Below are 24,742 nucleotides of genomic sequence, written 5' to 3'. Positions count from 1 at the left end.
GAACATTTATCAACATCTGGTTACTTTGTTGGTATGGTTTGTGCATCACTAGCCCTGCCTCATAGATGGGTGCAGGAGTTGGCTTGCAAACTTGGATTTTAGTTACAAGTTTCAATAAACTATTGTAAGGGTGATGATGATATATGTGTGATGTGTACAGGTATGGTGTAGAGGACTGACACTTCTCTGGGCTCTTCTGCACCAATCTCCCCTCTAGGTATACAGATTATACAAGTCTACTCACATTATCAACTTGTGACTTCATGTCTTGGTGTCCTACAGTCTTTGGTCATAAGGCTATGCTATATACACACTTAATGACAGAAGTGATGTCTTATACCATAACTTGTTTTTTTTTTTTATATAATTTTCTTTGTTTTCTTTTTTTTAGGTCTTTGTCTTCCACACTATATGGAATACTAAATCAAGCAAGAACTTAATGCTTTATATCTGATCTTCTCTTCATTTAATTTTACTCCTTCTACCACTTGGTTGTCATGCATCCTAATTTTATATTACAGGACATGTTATATCATAAAACTTATTTTATTGTGTTGTTTAATCTGTTTTGTGACATAACTTATGATTTTTTCCACTATATATCATCAATACAATGAAATATCATTCATTTGTATCATGCCATGTACCTTAAGGCTTGTTATAATTCATGTCCCTTAATCTTGTGAAATTCTCTATATTCTTATTTTCTTCAACAGGAAAATCTTCAATCATCGATTATAATTAAAACTGAAAAAAAAACTGGAACCATCTCTATGTCCGAATATCTGCAGCAGCAGCACCTGGTTCTCCACTGTGTCTGCCATGTGTTAGTGACTGTAGGGGTTTCTATGCATATATTGCAGTTTTAGAAGGATAATATGTGTTGTATTATATCTAAAGTGTGGTGTACACATTGTATTGTATCTCAGGAGTATTATACACGGTAGCTTGCACCTTTTATTGTATTTGCAGTGTGTGTTATATTAGTTATATGTTGGGGGTATGTAGTGTGCTGTATTGTATTAGCAAAGTGTGATTTGCCTTTTATTTTGTATCTCTTCAGCTCTTCCATCAGTGTTATTGTGACTTCTCATCCAAGACTTGATTCATTTTCAAGACAACCCGACATTAGTGCTAAAAATAATCGATTGTAGGAAAAACTTTCCATTTCAATAACGAAATACCGATCTTGCTTATTTCACATTGAGCTTTTTTTAATTCCTGCAGTTGAGCAATCTAATGATAAGAAATCCCACTATATATAGAGACATGAATGTAGACAGATTACAAACACAACTCCACAATGTCTGTCTATCTATCTATCTATCTATCTATCTATCTATGTATCTATCTATCTATCTATCTATCTATCTATCTATCTATCTATCATCTATCTATTATCTATTATCTATCTTCTATGTATCCATTATCTATTTATTATCTATCTATCTATCATGTATATATTATCTATCTATCTATCTATCATCTATTATCTATCCATCTATTATCTATCTATCTATCTATCTATCTATCTATCTATCTATCTATCTATCTATCTATCTAAGATCTACCTCAGTTATCTGTATATATAACTGTATATTGTACATGTCTACCTACTCATAACTTACTGCATTTCTTTCTCTCCTATTGATCTATCTCTGTATCTATCTATTGATATTAGTCCTGTAAGGTGGTCCCTGAAAAGCACACATATCTTATATCTACTCTTAATAAAGAAAAAATCAAATTCATACTTAATTAATGCAACATCGTGATAAATAATGCAGCTGAAACCTCTGGATTAGATTAGCCAGCGCTATATAAATTAGTGCACTCGGTGTAGCCTGGAAGTACCAGAACCGAACTTTCAGCATATTACAGACCGGTTTTAAGCCTGTGAAATTGATTTATATGATTAGTTATTATGTCCAACAAGAAAAAAAGCTTCTTCCTTCATTAATGCTCAGTATTAGAAAGTTAGTAAGTTATTTAGATATCAGTTATAGAATAGACCTTAAAAACTCTATATAGAACTGAGAAATTCTATCTATCTATCTATCTATCTATTATCTATCTATCTATCTATCTATCTATCTATCTATCTATCTATCTATCTATCTATCTATCATCTATCTATTTAGCTATCTATCTGTTATCTATCTATCTATTATCTATCTATCTATCTATCTATCTATCTATCTATCTATCTATCATCTATTTATCTATCTATTATCTATCCATTATCATCTATCTAGTATCTATATTCTATCTATCTATCTATCTATCTATCTATCTATCTATCTATCTATCTATCTGTCATCTATCTGTCATCTATCTATCTATCTGTTTGCAGCTTGCACGTGTTCACATTGGGAGTGCTGATTGTTTTTTTTTTTAATCTATCTATCTATCTATCTATCTATCTGTCTATCAATCTATTATCTATCTATCTATCTATCTATCTATTATCTATCTATTATCTATCTTCTATGTATCCATTATCTAATTATCTATCTATCTATCTATTATCTAGCTATCTATTATCTATCTTCTATGTATCCATTATCTAATTATCTATCTATCTATCTATCTATCTATCTATCTATCTATCTATCTATCTATCTATCTATCTATTATCTATCTTCTATGTATCAATTATCTAATTATCTATCTATCTATTATCTAGCTATCTATTATCTATCTTCTATGTATCCATTATCTATCTATCTATCTATCTATCTATCTATCTATCTATCTATCTATCTATCTATTATCTATCTATCTATCTATCTATCTATCTATCTATCTATCTATCTATCTATCTATCTGTCTGTCTGTCTGTCTGTCTGTCTGTCTGTCTTCTTGTCCTCTCTAGTCTTTCCCTATCTGCCTCCTTTCCCCTCACATGATGGATACTATTAGTCCACTTTCCTCGCCCCTTGCTTTCTCTGGAGGAGGCCGTGTCTCTGGCTATGGCGCCTGCACAGGCCGTGGCGTGGAGCTGTCCCGTCAGCACCAGCAGCTCTGTGCGCCAGACACATTAATGAGTCCCGTCCAGTGTGCCGGCTCCGCCCGCGGGCAGCTCTAACGGACGGAGCAGCTGCCTCGTCTCCTCTTCATTAGCGGGATTAGTCGCTAAATACTTCTACATTCCTCTTAATGCAGTGTAAGTTGTGTGTCACAGGGTTCAGTGGGAGAAGCTGTAATTATCACAGAGAGTTTAGCGCAGATTATTTTTGCTTTTCTTGCCATTCTGTCACTCGCATTTGCATAGTAGATGAAGGGATTAGCTCAAATCATCTTTTTTTTTGTTTTGGGATAATGAATTGCTAATCTGAGTTACCGTTGTGCTGTATATGAGGGCCGCGTTATCAAATCATCCACAACGCGCAACAGTGGAATCTGGGGGGCAACTATCACCCCTATCTGGGGGCTCTACAGTTACACCACTGACTTTAAAGGCACAGTACATGACAAAGTTATAATAAATACAATACAAAAAACTTTAGAGTGAGTGTGGAAAGAGTAGTCAAAAATGGCTATAAACAGCGCCACCCTTGATTACAGGTTGTGGATGGTATTGCTGCCCAGTCACAAGTCTGTATACAACACAGCGCAGTGTAAATCTCTTAGGCTACTTTCACACTAGCGTCGGGCTCGGCCCGTCGCGGTGCGTCGGGCCGAGGTTCCCGACGCTAGCGTTGTCTCCGCCGCACAACGGGGGCAGCGGATGCATTTTTCCAGCGCATCCGCTGCCCCATTGTGAGGTGCGGGGAAGTGCGGGGAGGTGGGGGCGGAGTTCCGGCCGCGCATGTGCGGTCGGAAAAAGCGGACCGTCGTGAGCGAAAAACGTTACACATAGCGTTTTTTGCTCCCGACGGTCTGCCACAACACGGCGCAACCGTCGCACGACGGTTGCGACTTGTGTCAATCTGTCGCAATACGTCGCTTAATGTTAGTCTATGGGGAAAAAACGCATCCTGCAAGCACTTTTGCAGCATGCGTTTTTTCGGCAAAACGACGCATTGTGGCGGATTGCAGTTAACGCTAGTGTGAAAGTATGTACTTAACGAGAACACCTCATATACCAAATTAGAAAACCAAAAAGGAAAAAGGGGGATTTTTAAACCTCCATATAATCATATGAACCAATAAAGAGGAAAACTGAAGGAGCAATTACCCAATATAACAATGTTTATTGATAAAATTATCACAATACAAGATAAATATATGCAAAAAATATTCAAAAAAGAGTACACATCAGATGACAACAGTATCTGTAAAATAGTATCAGCAGAAAAAGAAAATCCACGGGACCATACCACAGGCCAAAAAGACCCAGTCAAAATGACACAGGATGTTTGATAGCCAATATGCCCGAGTGCATATATCATATAGGGCACTTAGTAATAGATATTTAATAGCAAATTGCAGTATCTAAGTCTTTATGAAATTCTTTAAAAGATCACTGCCCCATGTATTGCACCTAAACCCATTGGCCTAACATCACGAAGTATAGAATGACATAATCAGCCCGTAATAGGGCCTAATTAAAATGACACTTGCACAATACCTGTGGACATGATGGCCCTCGTGTATAAACCCGTGGAAAGGACACCTCGACGCGCGTTTCACCACGCCAGTGGCTTCGTCAGACAGGTGCAGGTGATGAGCAGTGCCTTGTTTTCTCCACACATCCTGCTTAGAATTATCACCAAAAAGGTCTATCTTCGTCTAATCAGACCAGACAATCTTATTTCTCATAGTCTGGGAGTCCTTCATGTGTTTTTTTTTGTAAACTCTATGTGGCTTTCATGTATCTTGCACTGAGGAGAGGCTTCCTTCTGGCCACTCTGCCATAAAGGCCCGACTGGTGGAGGGCTGCAGTGATAGCTGACTTTGTGGAACTTTCTCCCATCTCCCTACTGCATCTCTGGAGCTCAGACACAGTGATCTTGGGGTTCTTCTTTACCTCTCTCACCAAGGCTCTTCTCCCACAATTGTTCAATTTGGCTGGATGTCCAGGTCTAGGAAGACTTCTGGTGGTCCTAAACTTCTTCCATTTAAGGATTATGGAGGCCACTGTGCTCTTAGGAACCTTGAGTACTGCAGAAATTCTGTTGTAACCTTGGCCAGATCTGTGCCTTGCCACAATTTTGTGTCTGAGCTCCTTGGCCAGTTCTTTTGACCTCATGATTCTCCTTTGGTCTGACATGCACTGTGAGCTGTGAGGTCTTATATAGACAGGTGTGCGCCTTTCCAAATCAAGTCCTATCAGTTTAATTAAACACAGCTGGACTCCAATGAAGAAGTAGAACCATCTTAAGGAGGATCACAAGGAAATGGACAGCATGTGACTGAAATATGAGTGTCTGAGCAAAGGGTCTGAATACTTATGACCATGTAACATTGCAGTTTTTCTTTTTTTAATAAATCTGCAAAAATTTCTACAAATGGCTGCAATGAAACAGTGTTTTTATTAAATTCAGGCATTTTACCTGAAGGAATTGATTCAACTCTGAAATGTGTTGTTTTTCAGAAATTCAGGTAGCTTCGAAATCACGTTGTTTTTACTAAAGTAAGGCATCTCCGAGATGCGTTGTCTTTAATAAATTAAAGTATCTATCTGAAGGAGGAGTTTATCCAACCTATCCTATCTCAGGGATCCTACCTGAAGAAGGAGTTGATCCAACCTATCTTATCTCAGGGATCCTACCTGAAGAATAAGTTGATCCAACCTATCTTATCTCAGGGATCATACCTGAAGAAGGAGTTGATCCAACCTATCTTATCTCAGGGATCCTACCTGAAGAAGGAGTTGATCCAACCTATCTTATCTCAGGGATCCTACCCGAAGAAGGAGTTAATCCAACCTATCCTATCTCAGGCATCTCACCTGAAGAAGGAGTTGATTCCACCTAACCTATCTTAAGGATCTTACCTGAAAAAGAGTTGATTCAACCTATCTTATCTCAGGGATCTTACCTGAAGAAGGAGCTGATCCAACCTATCCTAGTTCTGGGATCTTACCTGAAGAAGGAGTTGATCAAAACTATCCTAGCTCAGGGCTCTTACCTGAAGAAGGAGTTGATCCAACCTATCCTATATCAAGGATCTCACCTGAAGAAGAAGGTGATCCAACCTATCCTATCTCAAGGATCTCACCCGAAGAAGGAGTTGATCCAACCTATCCTAGCTCAGGGCTCTTACCTGAAGAAGGAGTTGATCCAACCTATCCTATCTCAAGGATCTCACCCGAAGAAGGAGTTGATCCAACCTATCCTAGCTCAGGGCTCTTACCTGAAGAAGGAGTTGATCCAACCTATCCTATCTCAAGGATCTCACCTGAAGAAGAAGGTGATTCAACCTATCCTATCTCTGGGATCTTACCTGAAGAAGGAGTTGATCCAACCTATCCTATCTCAGGGATCTTACCTGAAGAACGAGTTGATCCAACTCCAAAACGCATTGCTTTTCATAAATTTCTTTTCCTCAATACCTGGGAAATCAATGGCAGCACTGAGACACCACAGCCAATCCTTCTCCATTACTTTGTATTTTAATCCCGAAGGATCTCCTGAAAGTTGCAGTCATACACAACTCACGGACAGATGTGGCGCTGTTGTTTTCTTATTTTTAAAGAATGCAGCCATGATTTTTCTAACCAGAAAACTCCTTTAAGTTGCAATACCAGAAACTCCCTATGGTAAAGGGATGAGGGGACCCATGGAAGTTCAGGTTCTGGTACGCGACCCAATTTTTTTCCAAAGTTTAGGTTGGGTACCAGAACTGTATCCGAATTTGATCCAGAACCTGAACCCCATTGAAAACAATTGGGGCCCGAACTTTGGAGATTAAAAGAAAAATCTCTCTGCAACTGACTTCCCCCTGGAACTCCGAATAGTGCAACAGACTTCTGGGAGAAGTCCGTGTTCGGCGGTTAGCAACAAACACTAACTGTCCGGTACGAACCACAAACTTTTAACTTCTGTCTATCTCATCTCTATCTATGGACACTGTGGCACTTATTTTATGAAAAAAGGCAACCATGTTTTTCTAATTCTTGACAACTCCATTAAGTTGCAATCCCAGACACAGCCCACAGATGGATGTGGCACTGTTTTTGGAAGAAAGTAGAATGTTTTTCTTATCATAACAACATAAAACAATTTTTTTTGCTTAGAAGGAGGTAGTCTTCTCATTGTTTGCTGTATCTGTCCATAGGTTAGCCCTAAAATTAATCTACGACCGGAGAGACTCACAGAGGACATTTACATGTGGTCTGTGTTATGAATAGATATTTATAGTGGATTTGCTTTACATCTACAATGTAATTTGTGGATTTTATGCTGGTTTTACTGTGTCCAAATCTTCCTGTCTAACAAGTCATGTGTCATTATGGGTCCTACTGAATGGTAATTGAATATTCAAGAGAGGGCAACATAGGCTAATTATGGCTCCTCCGGTTGAGAGGTGCCACATGGTTGTGGTTGTTACTCAGACTGTAGATCATCTCTTGGCTCTGACCCTGTGATGCCTCTCTCTCAGATGCAGCAATTCTGGAGCTTTGCCCAACGCTTCCTACTTGCCTTGTGGTGGTGGCAAGTGGGGTTCATATTTGTGGGGTTGATGTCACCTTAGTATTTTCAGGTGACATCAAGCCCACGGCTTAGTAATGTACAGGTGTCTATAAGATGTCTCCCCAAAGTCATATTGTCAATAAAAAACGCCCTGAATAAAGTCCTTTATTTGAAATAAAAATACACACCATTTAAAAAAATTATTTAAAATTAACGACCACAGTTATACTCAATTAACACACTTTCCATTGAAGCCCTGATCTCCTGTAAAAAAAAAACAAAACAAAAAAACCAAAACAACGTCTCTCACCTGTCCGACATACTGTCCCACGCTGTAATCCATGTCTGCGATAATTGGTTTTTAGCTTGGACAGTGCCAAGACGTGACCGTACAGGCTGAAAACCACGGGAGAATGAGCTGCTGCGGGAGCAGCGTCAATGACTAGTGATGATGTCATCGAAGTTACTGCAGGTCACTTCAATGTGAGACGGGCTGATGGGCATTGCATAATTGTCCCGACAATAGGGGGCAGCAGAGGGCTGTTCTTGTCAAAAGGGTAACAGCCGGGTGGTTCAGCGCGATCCGCCCAGGCTGTGATCTTTGACACAGCCTATTGGGCCTAGACGTTGGAGATGACAGAGTAACCTGACGCTCATAGGAGCAGAGGAAGCTGGCCTCCGAGAGACAAAGGGCTTGGTTCTGGAGCCGGGACAAATGAGTAACAGTATCACCTTAAGGGTATGTGCACACGTCAGGATTTCTTGCAGAAATTTCCTGAAGAAAACCAGAAATTTTCTGCAAGTAATCCGCATTTTTTTTTTGCGCTTTTTTCTCGTTTTTTTTAGCATTTTGCAAGCGAAATTAGCTTGCAGAATGCTAAAGTTTTCCAAGCGATCTGTAGCATCACTTGGAAAACTGACTGACAGGTTGGTCACACTTGTCAAACATAGTGTTTGACAAGTTTGACCAACTTTTTGCTATAGATGCTGCCTATGCAGCATCAATAGTAAAAGATAGAATGTTTAAAAAAAATAAAAAAAATGGTTATACTCACCTGCAGACAGCCGATCTCCTCAGCGGCGTCCGTTCCTATAGATGGTGTGTGTGTGCAGGACCTTCGATGACGTCGCGGTCACGTGAGCGGTCACATGAGCGGTCACGCGACCAATCACAAGACCGCGACGTCATCACAGGTCCTTCACACACACCATCTATAGGAACGGAAGCGGCAGCATGCACCGCTGAGAGGCGGGAAGACTCCGGGGCCATCGAAGGTGAGTATATCACTATTTTTTATTTTAGTTCTTTTTTTTTGACCAATTAAATGGTGCCCAGTCCGTGGAGGAGAGTCTCCTCTCCTCCACCCTGGGTACCAACCGCACATGATCTGCTTACTTCCCGCATGGTGTGCACAGCCCCATGAGGAAAGTAAGTAGATCAATGCATTCCTAGGTGTGTGGAATCCCCGCAATTCCGCAAATTTAATGAACATGTTGCTTTTTTTTCCGCGATGCGATTTTTCCGCGGAAAAAAATGCAACATTTGCACAAGAAATGCGGAATACACTGTAAATAATAGGAGGCATATGTAAGCGTTTTTTTCACGTTTTTATCACGTTTTTATAGCGAAAAAACGCGAAAAAAACGCGAAAAATACTGAATGTGTGCACATGGCCTAAAGAGGGATTCCCATGATTGTGGAGCTACTGAATCAGACTATGGACCTTTTTAAACGGAAGCCTTTACAGGTGTTTTTGTTAATTATTCTAATCTACTGAGATAATGACTTTTGCCTTTTCATTGACTGTAAGCCATAATCATCAACATTAACAGAAATAATCACTTGGAATAGATTACTCTGTTTGTAATTACTCTATATAATATATGAATTTCGCTTTTTGTATTGAAGAACTGAAATTAATTAACATTTTGATGGTATTTTAATTTTGTGAGAAGAGCCTGTACATTCCACTACCCTTCGCCATACTATACTGCACTATATTACACTATACCACATTACACTACACTACACCATAGTAAACTACAATACACTGCACTATCCATATTCTGCTGAGAAGCACTTGTATGTATTGGTCGGGGTGCGATCTCTAGTCCCTTGCCTAATCCTAAGAATCGAGGGGCTGCTACACAAATTTAGAGCTATTTTCACTCCTTCTTCCTACTTTGAACAAGTCTTAGGCAGGTGTGGGCAAAATTTTGCCAAGTAATAGTAAAGTGCAGTTTCCAAGTCTTTTTAATTGATAATTTTACCTTATGTTTCCATTACTTAACTTGCGGGTCACTCAATATCACAATCAACTGGATCAAGTTTATTTCTAATTAAACTACTAGGCCACCATGGACAAATATTAATCATCTAAACAAGCTTGGACACTATAATAACAAACAACAAAACCCACCTCGATTATTAGACCTCTAGTAAAGCAGGGAAAACTAAATAACCTCCGGACCACCAGGAACAGAATAAAAAGGTTTTTGTTAAACGTCTAATCTTTGGATCCTCGATGTGGATATAATGACACTGAATCATCGCGGTGTGATACAAAGCAATTAAACACCATTAATCGGTCACAATGGGCAAAGTACACAATTAATGGGCCACTTGGCATAAAGCCATGGAAACCCAAGCCACCATCAGATTATAAAATAAATATTAGAGCAGTACATTAAATTTGTTGCTTATGGTACAACATCACCCCTGCTAAAGACTGAACTTCCAGTCCATAGATACATGGCTGAAAGCTTCCTGTCCTACTTCCGGGAACCCTTACCTTACAGGAGGAAGGATGGGTCTGGGAAAAGTCCCGATGGACACTATCTGCACTGTAAAATACTAATGGCTCAGTTTCCAACTTCTCATGATAGATCCACGTACAACCTCTACAATGTCTGTATTGGCATCCACCTTAATAATAGAGAGGAGCACATTTTTTTATAATGTACGTTTGTTGGCGTCTCTAAATTTTTCAAAAAATTTTGATTCACAAATTTAAGTACTCCAGATACCCTAAAATGCCATCTATAAAGCTCTGAGGTCTCCGAAGACTGGAGCCAACTCATTTCAAGCTTTTTCTTGACTGAAAAAATAAAATGGAATCGTGGAAGTCGAAACAAGGAGGCAGAAGCGCTTATCTTATGCTCGAGACCCCATAGACTTTCTATTAAGGCTGTACATCAAACTGTGCAAAATCGAGCATTAACTATCAGTAGTGGTCTCCGGACCTGATGAAGAATATACATTTACATGCAGCCCCTCGCCCCTGGAGTATAACATCCAGCCCCTTTGCCCCTAATGTATAACAGTATAACATCCAGCCCCTCGCCCCCTCTGTATAACATCCACCACCTCGCCCCCAGTGTATAACATCTGGCCTTTCGCCCCAGTATGTAACATCTGGCCCCTTGCCCCAATGTATAACATCCGGTGCCTCGCCACCAGTGTATAACCTCCAGCCCTTCGCCCCAGTGTATAATATCTGGCCCCTCACCCCCAGTGTATAATATCTGCCCCTTCGCCCCCAATATATAACATCCGGATCCTCACCCCAGTGTATAACATCTGGTCCATCGCCTCTAATGTGTAACATCCGGCCCCTCGTCCCCAGTGTATATCATTTGGCCCCTTGCCCCAGTGTATAAAATTCAACCCATTGCCTCCCAGAGTTTAACATCCAGCACCTCGCCCCCAGTGTATAACAACCAAACCATTGCTTCTAATGTATAGCACCCGGCCCCTTGCCCCAGTGTATAACATCTGGCCCCTCACCCCCAGTGCATAGCATCTGGCCCCTCACCCCAAGTGTATACCATCCAGCCCCATTGCCTCTAGTGTATAACATCTGGCCCCTCACTCCCAATGTATAACATTCAACCCATTTCCCCCAGTATATAACATCTGGCCCCACGCCTCCAGTGCATAATATCCAGCACCTCGCCTCCAGTGTATAACAACCAAACCATTGCTTCTGGTGTATAGCATCCGGACCCTCACCCCCCAGCTCATAGCATACGGCCCCTCTCCCCAGTGTATAACATCTGGCCCCTCGTCCCAGTGTATAACATCTGGCCCCTCATCCCCAGTGTACAAGATCTGGCCCCTCACCCCCAGTGTATAAGATCTGGCCCCTCGTCCCAGTGTATAACATCTGACCCCTCATCCCCAGTGTATAAGATCTGGCCCTTCACCCCCAGTGTATAACATCTGGCCCTTCATCCCAGTGTATAACATCTGGCCCCTTGCCCCCAGTGTATAAGATCTGGCCCCTCACCCCAAGTGTATAACATCTGGCCCCTCACCCCCAGTGTATAACATCTGGCCCCTCACCCCAAGTGTATACCATCCAGCCCCATTGCCTCCAGTGTATAACATCTGGCCCCTTGCCCCTAGTGTATAACATCTGGCCCCTTGCCCCCGTGTATAACATCTGGCCCCTCACCCCAGTGTATAAGATCTGGCCCCTCTCCCCCAGTGTATAACATCTGGCCCCTCACCCCCAGTGTATAACATCTGGCCCCTTGCCCCCAGTGTATAACATCTGGCCCCTCACCCCAGTGTATAACATCTGGCACGTCACCCCCAGTCTATAACATCTGACCCCTCGCCCCAAGTGAATACCAACCAGCTCCATTGCCCCCAGTGTGTAACATCTGGCCCCAAACCCGCAATGTATAACATCCAGCCCCTCTCCCCCCTGGTGTATAACATCTGGCACCTCGCCCCCCAGTTTATAACATCTGGTCCCTCGCTCCCCGTGGCATAACATCTGGCACCTCACTCCTCGGTCTATAACATTTGGCCCCCACCAAGCCATCTGCCTTTATTAACATACTAGATTGTGGCCCGATTTTAATCCATCGGGTATTCTAGAATATGCATGTCCCCGTAGTATATGGACAATGATGATTCCAGAATTCGCGGCAGACTGTGCCCGTCGCTGATTGGTCGAGGCAACCTTTATGACATCATCGTCGCCATGGCAACCATTGTGACATCTACGTTGATACTGTGCCCGTCGCTGATTGGTCGAGGCGAATTCGCAGCAGACTGTACCCGTCGCTGATTGGTCGAGGCAACCTTTATGACATCATCGTCGCCATGCTGTGCCAGTCGCTGATTGGTCGAGGCCTGGCGGCCTCGACCAATCAGAGACGCGGGATTTCCAGGACAGACAGACAGAAAAACCCTTAGACAATTATATATATAGATGACAGATTGGCTGGTGGTGCAGAGCTCACTGATACCATCATGGTCCTGTAATAGGAGCCACGGGGTAACAAGTCCGTTCGTGAAATTTCTTCTCCTGAATCTTTCCTCATGACCTGTGAGTGATATTATTGACAAGTGGAAGGAGCCGCAGCAACTCTGCCACGAAGTGAAGATCCCATAATGTTACAGAGTGGGGGGCCGAGTGCTGAGTAGCAAAGGTCAAAAAAGTCACCACTGCTCTGCTGATCCCATAACTGCAGAGTCCTGACCTCTTCTAGAATTACAAACACTACGTCCCCGCCGGGTGCTTTGTGTCCAAGTAGCTGCATGCGGCCTTACACCACCAAGTACACTGACGAGCATTGAATGGAGTGTTGTAAAGCCGTCACCACTGGACTCTGGAGGAGACGTGTTCTGTGCAGTGAAGAATCGCACTTCTTTATCTGCAGCTGTCTGATGGAGGAGTCTTGGTTTGGTGATTCCAGGAAGACGTTACTCCCCTGTACAGTTTGATTGAAGAGGGGTAAAGTTATGGGCTGTTATCAGGGCATGGTTGGGGTGGGAGTTTGGTGGAAGAATATGACCAGCCGCACAGAGCCAAGACCTTAGACCCATCCAACACATATAATGGAGATTGTGACCCCAGCCTCCCCCCAACATCAGGGTCCGACCACACAAATGCTCTTCTGAATGAGAGGCCAACTCCCAATTAATGTCTATGGATTTAGAATGGGAGGTCAGAAAAGCTCTTGAAGGTGTAAAGTGGAGGGGGCACATACAAATATTTTTTATATACTATGAGGAAAAAAAGTAAGTTGAATTACGATTAGAGGACTCAGGTATCTCCGTCAGTTCCATAGACAATGAATAGAGTGAAAGACCCATTATTGGGATTGATTTGGGTTCCAGTGGTCAGACCCCCGGCGATTGGTAAGTTTTCTCTTATCCTATGGATAGAGGATAATTTTTTTTTAAACTATTTTGTGGAATAATATTTTATCCATCTTATCCCCATTGGACTTAGAAAAGAGTAGACAAATTGGAAAAATATGTAAAAGGGCTATCACCAAAATTAAAAATCATCACCTACCCAGCGGTCAGACCCTGGCCGATTTCAAGAATGAGGTTGTGAAATATCTTTTCAGAATGGAATGGCGCCAGAACTCTTCTATGGGACTGCTAAGGACAGCTGAGGGCATTGCTCCACTATTTCCAGCATTCCCATAGACAATGAGTATAGCCGGGTTGCACGTCTGGTAATGGCTCCAGTCCAAAGAGACATTTTTCAGGATGGTTAAGGGGTGTGCGGGACGAATGATCTGGCAACACTATTTTTCAGATCTGTACGGGTACGGTGATGCCAAACTTGTACGATTTTTTTTCCTATATTTCAAAAAAATCCAGAATTTTGCAAAACAAATTTTGATCTGTGTTTCCATTTTCATAGCACTGTAACTTTTTAATGTTTTTTTTAATAGAGCTGAATAGTTTGCTTTGTTTTTACTGATCCCTCTTTTAGGTACAAATGAGGCTTTGATAGATTTTTATCACATTTTTGGGGAGGAAACGTGGCAACCAAAGACAGCAATTCTGGGTTTTCTTTTTTTTCCGGTAATATAACATTCTTTACATAATTTTATACTTTGATAGATTGGACTTTTATAGACTTTTTTTTATAAATATTAATTAGAAAAAAACAGTAGTAATTTTTTTTTTATTGTTTTAATTTTTTTTTCAATTAATTTTATACTTTATTTCTTAGTTCCTTCAGGGGACTTGAACCTGATATTGTTTAATGGCTTCTACTATATACCGCAATACTATAGTAATGTGATATTTAGAAGAATTGCTGATGACAAACTGGGCTTTATAGGAGCACCAACATGGCGGCAGCGATGGCTCCATGGCAACCCATTGCATTTCTGGGATCTCGTCAAGGGGTTTATAGGGTGTGATGGTGTAAGCAGGTTGCGGGATGCAGTGACTGACAGGAGGAAGATCAAGGGTTTACAGATTTTAATACACAGGGTCTTACTCCACGCAGGGAGATAGGGAAAATGTGAGGTAAAATGTGGGCAGAATAGGCAAAACGTGAGGTAAAATGCAGGTAAAATAGGGAACACGTGAGGTAAAATGCAGGTAAAATAGGGATCACGTGAGGTAAAATACAGGTAAATAGGGAAAACGTGAGGTAAAATGCAGGTAAATAGGGAAAACGTGAGGTAAAATGCAGGTAAAATAGGGAACACGTGAGGTAAAATGCAGGTAAAATAGGGAACACGTGAGGTAAAATACAGGTAAATAGGGAAAACGTGAGGTAAAATGCAGGTAAATAGGGAAAACGTGAGGTAAAATGCAGGTAAAATAGGGAACACGTGAGGTAAAATGCAGGTAAATAGGGAAAACGTGAGGTAAAATGCATGGTAAAATAGGAAACACGTGAGGTAAAATGCAGGTAAAATAGGGAAAACATGAGGTAAAATGCAGGTAAAATAGGGAACACGTGAGGTAAAATGCAGGTAAATAGGGAAAACGTGAGGTAAAATGCAGGTAAATAGGGAAAACATGAGGTAAAATGCAGGTAAAATAGGGAACACGTGAGGTAAAATGCAGGTAAATAGGGAAAACGTGAGGTAAAATGCAGGTAAATAGGGAAAACGTGAGGTAAAATGCAGGTGAAACAAAGAAAGTCGTTCTCAATAAAGTCACTTATCCATCAGGCGTCTTCCTGACAGGAATGTTTCCGGAGAAGATAATGGCGCCAACAGCCATCGACACAATGTTGATCCGGTGTGGTCCTGGGAAGATGGCGATGATCCGTTCCCGGCTGGCAACTTTAATTCTTTGAAACGTCGCGTGGAGTAAAGAGAGTCCGGTGGCCGGCATGGATGCAGCCCTTTCAGTTCCGGACCCAGCATGCAGGTACCCGCGGTCCAGTCTATCTCCTTACAATGGCGCCAAAATGATTGCTTAAACAGCAGCGATTCAAAATAGCTCCTATTGCAGCTCTTAACGGCAGATGCTGACTGTATAACACAGCCACCACCCACTCTATATGGTGCAGGCTCAACTCCTGAGCCTGCTTCATACACCCGCACTCGATACCTATACATCCTATGTTAAAAAGAGAGAAGCAGCATGTTTTCCTTCTTTTCCATCTTCTCATTCCAAGTGCCAGAAAATACTAATATTTTTGTTGATATAGTCATTTTTCTTTTATTGCAGGATAAGTTGTACTTTTAATTGCACCACTTGAAGATATGTATAATATATGAATATTATATGTATTTTTTTTTTACTTTTATGCTCTATAATGATAGTGTGGCCAGATTACAACAGCCGTAAAAAGTGACCTTTATTCTACAGGTCGTTATAATTTAATCAGTAGTAAATATACATTTTTTTCAAAGTGAATTACTTTTATTTTAAAAATATAATATATTTTAATGAAAGCTTTTTTTTTTTAAGAGGAGGGACAGGACTCGTTTTTTGTTAAAGCTTTACTAAGCGTAAAAGGATTGTGCAGAAGTTTGATATCAATGACTTGTCCTCAGAAAAGGTCATTAGCGGATCAGTGACGGTCGCTCTTTCAATAAGAGACGTGTATGAATAAAAGCAGAATCTCGTTTGGCTAACTTTGGAGCTTTGATGATTTTTCTACAAGTTCAGGATTGATCTATTATCTATTATCTAACATCCATCTATTATTTATCTATTATCTATAAATCTATCATCTATCTATCTACAGAAAAAAAACAACCTAATGTGAACACGTGCACGCTGCAAAACTGCATTATATAGACAAAAAAGAACACAGCAGCACATGTGCATGAATCTAGGCAAGGTGAAAACACAGACAAACATTCAATATAGATTATACTTCTCAAAAATATTTTTTCACAAATTTTTTCAAAAAATTAAACTTACAGTAATAGATGAAAATGAAGGTTCTTAGCGCATAAATTGGCCAATTCATGTATGCCCATCAACCACGGCAAGGTGACCTCCCATCAGAGTCATTGGCTACAGCAGAGCAAAGTGAAGCTTCTGGAGTGGCCATCTCAGTCTCCTGACCTCAATATCATTGAGCCACTCTGGGGAGATCTCAAGCGCGCAGTTCATGCTAGACAGTCCAAGAATTTACAGGAACTGGAGGCTTTTTGCCAATAAGGGTGGGCAGCTTTACCATCTGAGAAAATAAAGAACCTCGTTCACAACTATCATAAAAGACTTCAAGCTGTTATTGATGTTAAGGGGGCAATACACGGCATTAAGGAATGGGGTATGTGAACTTTTGATCAGGGTCATTTGGATGTTTTGGGTTGTCATTATGATTAAAAAAGAGAAAACACAGTAGTTTGACAATAAATGGCTTCACCCAACCACTAACCATGAGTGGAGAAAAAGTCTTACTGTTATCATTCATATTCTCTGAGAAGAAGGACAAGAAAGAAAAAATTCTCATGGGGTATGTCAACTTTTGAGCACAACTGTATCTATGTATCTAGATATCTGTCTATTATCTATCTACTATCTATGTATCTGTTATCTAAAGAGAAAAAAAAGCGAAAAACAGCAACAGGTAAAAAGTGCACCTGGGTGCCGTGCCTTCAAGGCAACAATCAAACTTCTATATAGAAGATAAAAACGGAGGCAGCACACCAGTTACAGGTGAAATAAAGTGATATTTAATAGCCCAAAGTGGCGACGTTTTGTTTCAAGGATGTGAGCCTTTTTCAAGCCATTATTACCTATTATCTATCTATCTATCTATCTATCTATCTATCTATCTATCTATCTATCTATCTATCTATCTATCATTTATCTATCTATTCTATATCTATCTATCTATCTATCATCTATCTATCATCTACCTATCTATTATCTATCTATTATCTATCTATTATCTATCTACCTATCTATCTATTATCTATCATCTACCTATTATCTATCTATTATCTATCTATCTATCTATCTATCTATCTATCTACCTATCTATTATCTATCCATTATCTATCTATCTATCTATCTATCTATCTATCTATTATCTATCTATCTATCTATCTATCTATCTATCTATCTATTATCTATCATCTATCTATCTATCTATCTATTATCTATCATCTACCTATCTATTATCTATTATCTATCTATCTATCATCTATCAATTATCTATCATCTATCTATCTATTATCTATCTACCTATCTATCTATCTATCTATCTATCTATCTATCTATCTATCTATCATCTATCTCTCGTGTCTCCCCTTTTCCTCATAGATTGTAAGCTTGCGAGCAGGGCCATCATTCCTCCTGGTATCTGTTTTGAACTGTGATTTCTGTTATGCTGTAATGTCTATTGTCTGTACAAGTCCCCTCTATAAGTTGTAAAGCGCTGCGGAATATGTTGGCGCTATATAAATAAAATTATTATTATTATTATTATCTATCAATTATCTATCAATTATCTATCTATTATCTATCTATTATCTATTATCTATCTATTACCTATCTACCTATCTATTATCTATCTATCTATCTATCTATCTATCTATCTATCTATCTATCTATCTATCTATCTATCATCTATCTATTACCTATTATCTATCTATCTATCTATCTATCTATCTATCTATCTATCTATCTATCTATCTATTCTATATCTATCTATCTATCATTTATCTATCTATCTATTATCTATCTATATCTATCTATCTATCTATCTATCTATCTATCTTTTCCCTTTCTTTCTTTTTTTATAAATATATTTCGTCTACCTTTGAAAAGTAGATCCCTGTTCCTCCATGATTTCAGGTAACATTTTCTACACTAAGATAAGTATAACACAACAATGGATTGTTTAAAGCATTTCCTATCGATCCCTGCAGGACCGATGATATGTGTTAGGTGTTATTTTATAGGGTCATTGTCTGGTGTGTGGGTTCTGCAGAATGGTGGGCGATTGTCTAATTAGGTCTGCACCCAAAATCATCCCATTGAATATTTTTCTAATACAACCGGATTTGCAGCCTTACATTGTGGTCTGTGCTTGTGGGAGCCTCGGCTTGCGACTAGTCTTTTATCTTGAGCTAAGTGTTCCCAAGAATTTCCCCAAGGACCCGACTCCTGTCTGATGAAGCACAATATTGCTGCATCTTAAACCAACCAACTGCGTTTTCCCTGAACACATCCCTCATCCCAGTCTCCCAGCATCACCTCCAAACCTTCTTTAGCCTGGGGCAAAGAAAGCCTATGCTGTGATTGAGATTCCATTTTCCCAAAAGTCTATATACAGCAGTACCACTGGGTCAGCAAATCAGCCCAGCTCCTTCTTTTATTACAATAGAGAATCACATTCTTCGACATTTGCATTTCACCCAGAAAAAAAATGCTTATTATCAGCAGAAATATCTGTAAAAATAATAATAATAAAAAAAACAATGTTGTGTTTGTACTAAAGAGATTTTGGTGTGTAGATTTGTAGGTATCGAAGGTGAATAGTAAAAGACAAAAGAGAGAAGTCGGAGGAAAAAATAAACACACAAAAACAAACCCAAAAACTAAAAGAAAGCAAAGCAATAAAATGATAAATTCAACAAAATAAAGAATGAAAAGCAAGTGAAAAAGTACATTAGAAAAAGCAAAAAACAATAAATTTATGTAAACAGTAAAAGTGAAGACATAAATGATGTAAACAATAAAAGTGAAAAGCAAAAAGAACAAATGTATGAAAACAATAAAATTGAAAAACAAAAAGATGAAATTTATGGAAACAATGAATGAGAAAAGCAAGTATTTTTTATCTAACAAAAACATCAAATTTATGAAAACAGTCAAAGTAAAAACCGAAACAACAAGCAAAAATGAATGAAAAGTGAAATAAAAAAAACAAAAAAGGCAAAAAATATAAAATATTTTAAAAAAGGAAAAAATACAACCGCAAAGGCATAAAAACACAAAATAAACCAAATGAAAAAAAATAAATAAATAAAAATAAAAAATGAAATTTAAAACAAGAAATATAAAGTAAAAAGTAAATAAAATAACAAGATAAGGAACAAAATCAAGTTTTGTGTATGAAAAATATCATGGTGCACATCAAACTTTTCATGTGCCTGTGTCTTTTCATAAAGTCACACAGTTTTGTTTTCTTATGAATTCCCCCCAAAAAACTGTAACATGAAGGAGCTGTCCCCTGAAAAAATTGTTTCTAAGGACAAATATGGTGACTCAAGGACTGCCTAAATGTCTGTTGTATCGACTCAAAGAAAAGATAAAGTTACATGGCACAGGAAGCAATATGCATCGACTATCAAAGTACATGGCTTGTGTTGAAAAAAACTTGAATCACTGTCATTAAAGCTACATACATGCCACTTGTGATCATTGTTAAAATGGAGATTCAACCCCTTTAAAACCTTGGGTTTTTCAGTTTCTGTGTTTTGCTCACCTTCTCCCATAGCTATAACTTTTTTGGTCAATATGGCCATGCGGGGGCTTGTTTTTTGTGGGACGAGATGTACTTGTGAATGACATAATTGGTTTTGCCATATCATGTACTGGAAAATGGGAAACATTTTTTTAGTTATTTTTAGCTAAACAACTTCCCCTGATGAAGAATCATATCCAAAAATGCACGTTGGGGTGTGCACCACACTTTAGATCCTGGACCATCCTGATAATATACCATTCATTCATTGCTTGTCTGTTTTAACTGTTTCTCTATACCTCTTCTACTTCACCCCACACTGTCACTGATGTGCACCATCTAACTATTAGTAACTATCTACAGTCGTGCTCAAATTTTTCATACCTCGCCAGAATTTTTGCTTTCTTGGCCTTTTTTCAGAGAATATAAATGATAACACCAAAACTTATTCTCCACTCATGGTTAGTGGTTGGGTGAATCCATTTATTGTCAAACTACTGTGTTTTCTTTTAAATCATAATGACAACCCAAAGCATCCAAATGACCCTGATCAAAAGTTCACATACCCTGGTGGTTTTGGCCTGATATCATTCACAGAAGTTGGCACAAATGGGTTTGAATGGCTCCTAAAGGTAACATCCTCACCTGTGACCTGTTTGCTTGTAATCAGTGTGTGTTCATAAAACATGAATGAGTTCCTGGGATCCAGACAGACTCTGGCATCTTTCATCCAGCCGCTGATGTTTCTGGATTATGAGTCACGGGGAAAGCAAAAGAATTGTCAACAGATCTTTGGGAAAAGGTAGTTGAGCTGTATAAAACAGGAAAGGGATACAAAAAGATATTCAAGGAATTGATAATGACAGTCAGCAACGTTCAAACTGTGATTAACTAATGGAAAATCAGGGGCTCTGTAAAAACAAAACCATGATCAGGTAGACCAACAAAAATGTTGTCTACAACTGCCAGGAAAATTGTTCGGGATGCAAAGAAAAACCTACAAATAACATCAGCTGAAATACAGGACTCTGAAAACTAGCTGTGTGGCTGTTTCAAGATGCACAATAAGGAGGCATTTGAAGAAAAATGGGCTGCAAGGTTGAGTTGCCAGAAGAAAGCCATTACTGCACAAATTCCACAAAGTATCTAGCCTACAATATGCAAAACAGCACATAAACATTTCCTTTTGAGAAAGGTCAACAAGGCCTATAATGAAAGGCATGTAGGATAGCTGCGGAGACACCATCACGTGTTTCTCGACGCAAGCTGTTATGACCCCAATGGCAGAGGGTCTCAGAAATAGTTTCTAAGTCTGCAAACACAAAAACCAGCTCATAGGGCAGTGGTAACTGATCTGACCATATATCTAATCCTAGCACCACAAATAACAGCAGCCGGGGAACATACCTACGTTGATTCTAGACGTCTTGCGCCAGCCGGAAAACTAACTAACCCTAGAAGGGAAAAGAAAGACCTTTCTTGCCTCCAGAGAAAAGACCCCAAAAGTTAGATACAAGCCCCCAACAAATAATAACGGTGAGGTAAGAGGAAAAGACAAACGTAAGGATGAGCTAGGTATTTAGCAAAGAGAGGCCCACTAGCTAATAGCAGAATATAGTAAGATAACTTATATGGTCAGCAAAAACCCTATCAAAAATATCCACGCTGGATATTCAAGAACCCCCGAACCGTCTAACGGCCCGGGGGGAGAACACCAGCCCCCTAGAGCTTCCAGCAAGGTCAGGAATCACATTTAGTACAAGCTGGACAAAAATGAGAGCAAGCAAATAACCCAAAAAACAAAGAAGCAGGACTTAGCTTAATTTTGCACGAACCAGGACCAGCAGATAGGAGCAAACAAAAAGGATCTGATTACAACGATGCCAGGCACTGGACTAAGGATCCAGGAGGTTTATATAGCAACACCCCTGGACTAACGACCCAGGTGGGTGCAAACTGAGGAAAGAAAATCCCAGAGTCATATCACTAATAACCACCAGAGGGAGCCAAGAAGTCTAATTCACAACAGCAAGCAGTGAATAGCCAGACCTTTCCCCGGGAAGGAACAACCATGGGAAGGGCAGCATCCAATAAAGGAAAACATCCAATACAGGAAAACCACCTATGCCAAGCATGGTATCCATCCACAGACAGCTGTTTCGGGGTGTTTGCCCCTCATCAGTGTGGAGTAGGAATCTGGCTATTAGGAGCAGTGCCTAGTAAAAGGCTGTGAAGGAACAGATGATTGGCCTCGGGGAGACCAAAACATCCAACACCGCGGAGTCACCATCACGTGGTTCTCAACGCAGTGATCCAGAACACTGCCCCCATCCCTTATGGGAAATATGCAAACACATGTAGGATAGCTGCGGAGACACCATCATGTGTTTCTCGACGCAAGCAGTGAATAGCCAGACCTTTCCCCGGGAAGGAACAACCACGGGAAGGTCAGCATCCAATAAAGGAAAACATCCAATACAGGAAAACCACCTATGCCAAGCATGGTATCCATCCACAGACAGCTGTTTCGGGGTGTTTGCCCCTCATCAGTGTGGAGTAGGAATCTGGCTATTAGGAGCAGTGCCTATTAAAAGGCTGTGAAGGAACAGATGATTGGCCTATAATGAAAGGAACACTATTACTACTGTAAAGCATAGAGGTTGATAGCTGATGTTTTGGGGATGTGTGAGCTACAAAGGCACAGGAAACTTGGTCAAAGTTGAAGGAAAGATGAATGCAGCATGTTATCAGCTAATACTGGAGTAAAATTTGCACTCATCAGCCTGGAAGCTGCGCATGGGATGTACTTGGACGTCCCAACATAATAACGTTATGAAACACAAGGCCAAGTCGACCTGTCTTTGGCTACAGCAGAACAAAGTGAAGGTTCTGGAGAGGCCATCTCAGTCTCCTGACCTCAATATCATTGAGACTCTCTGGGGAGATCTCAAGTGCGCAGTTCATGCTAGACAGCCCAGGAATTTACAGGAACTGGAGGCTTTTTGCCAAAAAGAGTGGTCAGCTTTGCCATCTGAGAAAATAAAGAACCTCATCCACAACTACCACAAAATACTTCAATCTGTCATTGATGTTAGAGGGGGCAATACACGGTATTAAGAAATGGGGTATGTGAACTTTTGATCAGGGTCATTTGAATGTTTTGGGTTGTTATGATTTAAAAAGAGGAAACACAGTAGTTTGACAATAAATGGCTTCACCCAACCACTAACCATAAGTGGAGAAAAAGATTTGATGTTATCATTTATATTCTCTTAAAAAAGGCCAAGAAAGCAAAAATTCTGCCGGGGTATGTAAACTTTTGAGCACAACTGTATATACGTAGCTCCCTTCTCACTGCCTGCCATAAGTATAGATACAGTGAACCATGGCTTAGTTGCCCCGATACGCTTTTATACAGCAGTGTCCTGGCTATGTACAGTATATATACTCGTATAAGCCGACCTGAGTATAAGCCGAGACCCCTAATTTTGCCACAAAAAAATGGGAAAACGTAATGACTCGAGTATAAGCCTAGCCTAGGGTGGGAAATGCAGCAGCTACTGGTAAACTTCAAAAATAAAAATAGATACCAATAAAAGTAAAATGAATTGAGACATCAGTAGGTTAAGTGTTTTTGAATATCCATATTGAATCAGGAGCCCCATATAATGCGCCATACAGTTTATAATGGGCCCTATAAGATGCTCCATATTAAAATATGCCCCATATAATGCTGCACAAAGGTTAATAATGGCCCCATAAGATGCTCCATAGAAACATTTGCCCCATACAATGCTGTCTAATGGTTGATTATGGCCCCATAAGATGCTCCATACAGTTCATGATGGGCCCCATAAGATGCCCCATACAAAATACGCCCCATATAATGTTCCATACAGTATATAATGGGCCCCATAAGATCTTCTGGAGCGCCCCCAGACACAGGGCCGCGGGGTACTCGGTACCGGGCCTCTCTGTCTCAGTTCTGGGGTTGTCACGGTGGCTAGACCCGGGCCGTGACCCTGCTAAGGGGCGTCCAATGAAAGGTGTAGGTGGTGGTGCGTGGTGCAGGTCGCGATGAATAACGAGGACACAGGGTTGCAGTCTCTTTACCTCTTTACTGAAGGCTTCAAGATCCTCAATCCAGAGTACGGTTAACAGGGCTGTCTGAGTCCGGACGGTCCGATGGCACCTCCAGAGATCACTTTGCAGGTGGAAATCTGTGCCTACCTTCTAGCGCCTGTGTGTTGTAGTACTTCCCTGCTGAGCACCACGGGATAGTCCTCACAACTGTTGTGTCTGTTTCTGATGTTCTTTCCCACAACTTATGTCTGTTCTGATGTTCTTCTCCGTCCCCCAGATGATATGGATAGGACGTACCCGTATGACGGGTAGGCCTGGAGTTCTTCCGGGACCCTAGCGACGCCCCTCTCCCACAGTTGCCCCCTATGTCTGCTTAGGTGATTTAGGTGAGACAGCCAACCTATAGTTAACTGTCCTGCCATT

General features: G+C 40.4%; 1 long non-coding RNA gene across 2 annotated transcripts in view; it reads left to right on the top strand.

The window, feature by feature from the left end:
* Positions 1 to 2,958: 2,958 nt before the first annotated feature.
* Positions 2,959 to 24,742, top strand: part of LOC143810218 (uncharacterized) — a 162,320-nt gene continuing 140,536 nt past the window's right edge. For both annotated transcript variants that reach the window (XR_013222708.1, XR_013222707.1), the window contains exons 1-2: positions 2,959 to 3,166; positions 15,543 to 15,729. This is a non-coding gene — a long non-coding RNA (uncharacterized LOC143810218). The remainder of the gene's footprint in view (positions 3,167 to 15,542; positions 15,730 to 24,742) is intronic.

This window comes from Ranitomeya variabilis, chromosome 2, assembly GCF_051348905.1.
Source record: "Ranitomeya variabilis isolate aRanVar5 chromosome 2, aRanVar5.hap1, whole genome shotgun sequence".
Lineage (NCBI taxonomy): Eukaryota > Metazoa > Chordata > Amphibia > Anura > Dendrobatidae > Ranitomeya > Ranitomeya variabilis.
The sequence above is the reverse complement of the archived record's forward strand: the minus strand, read 5'-3'. Positions and strand labels throughout refer to the sequence as shown.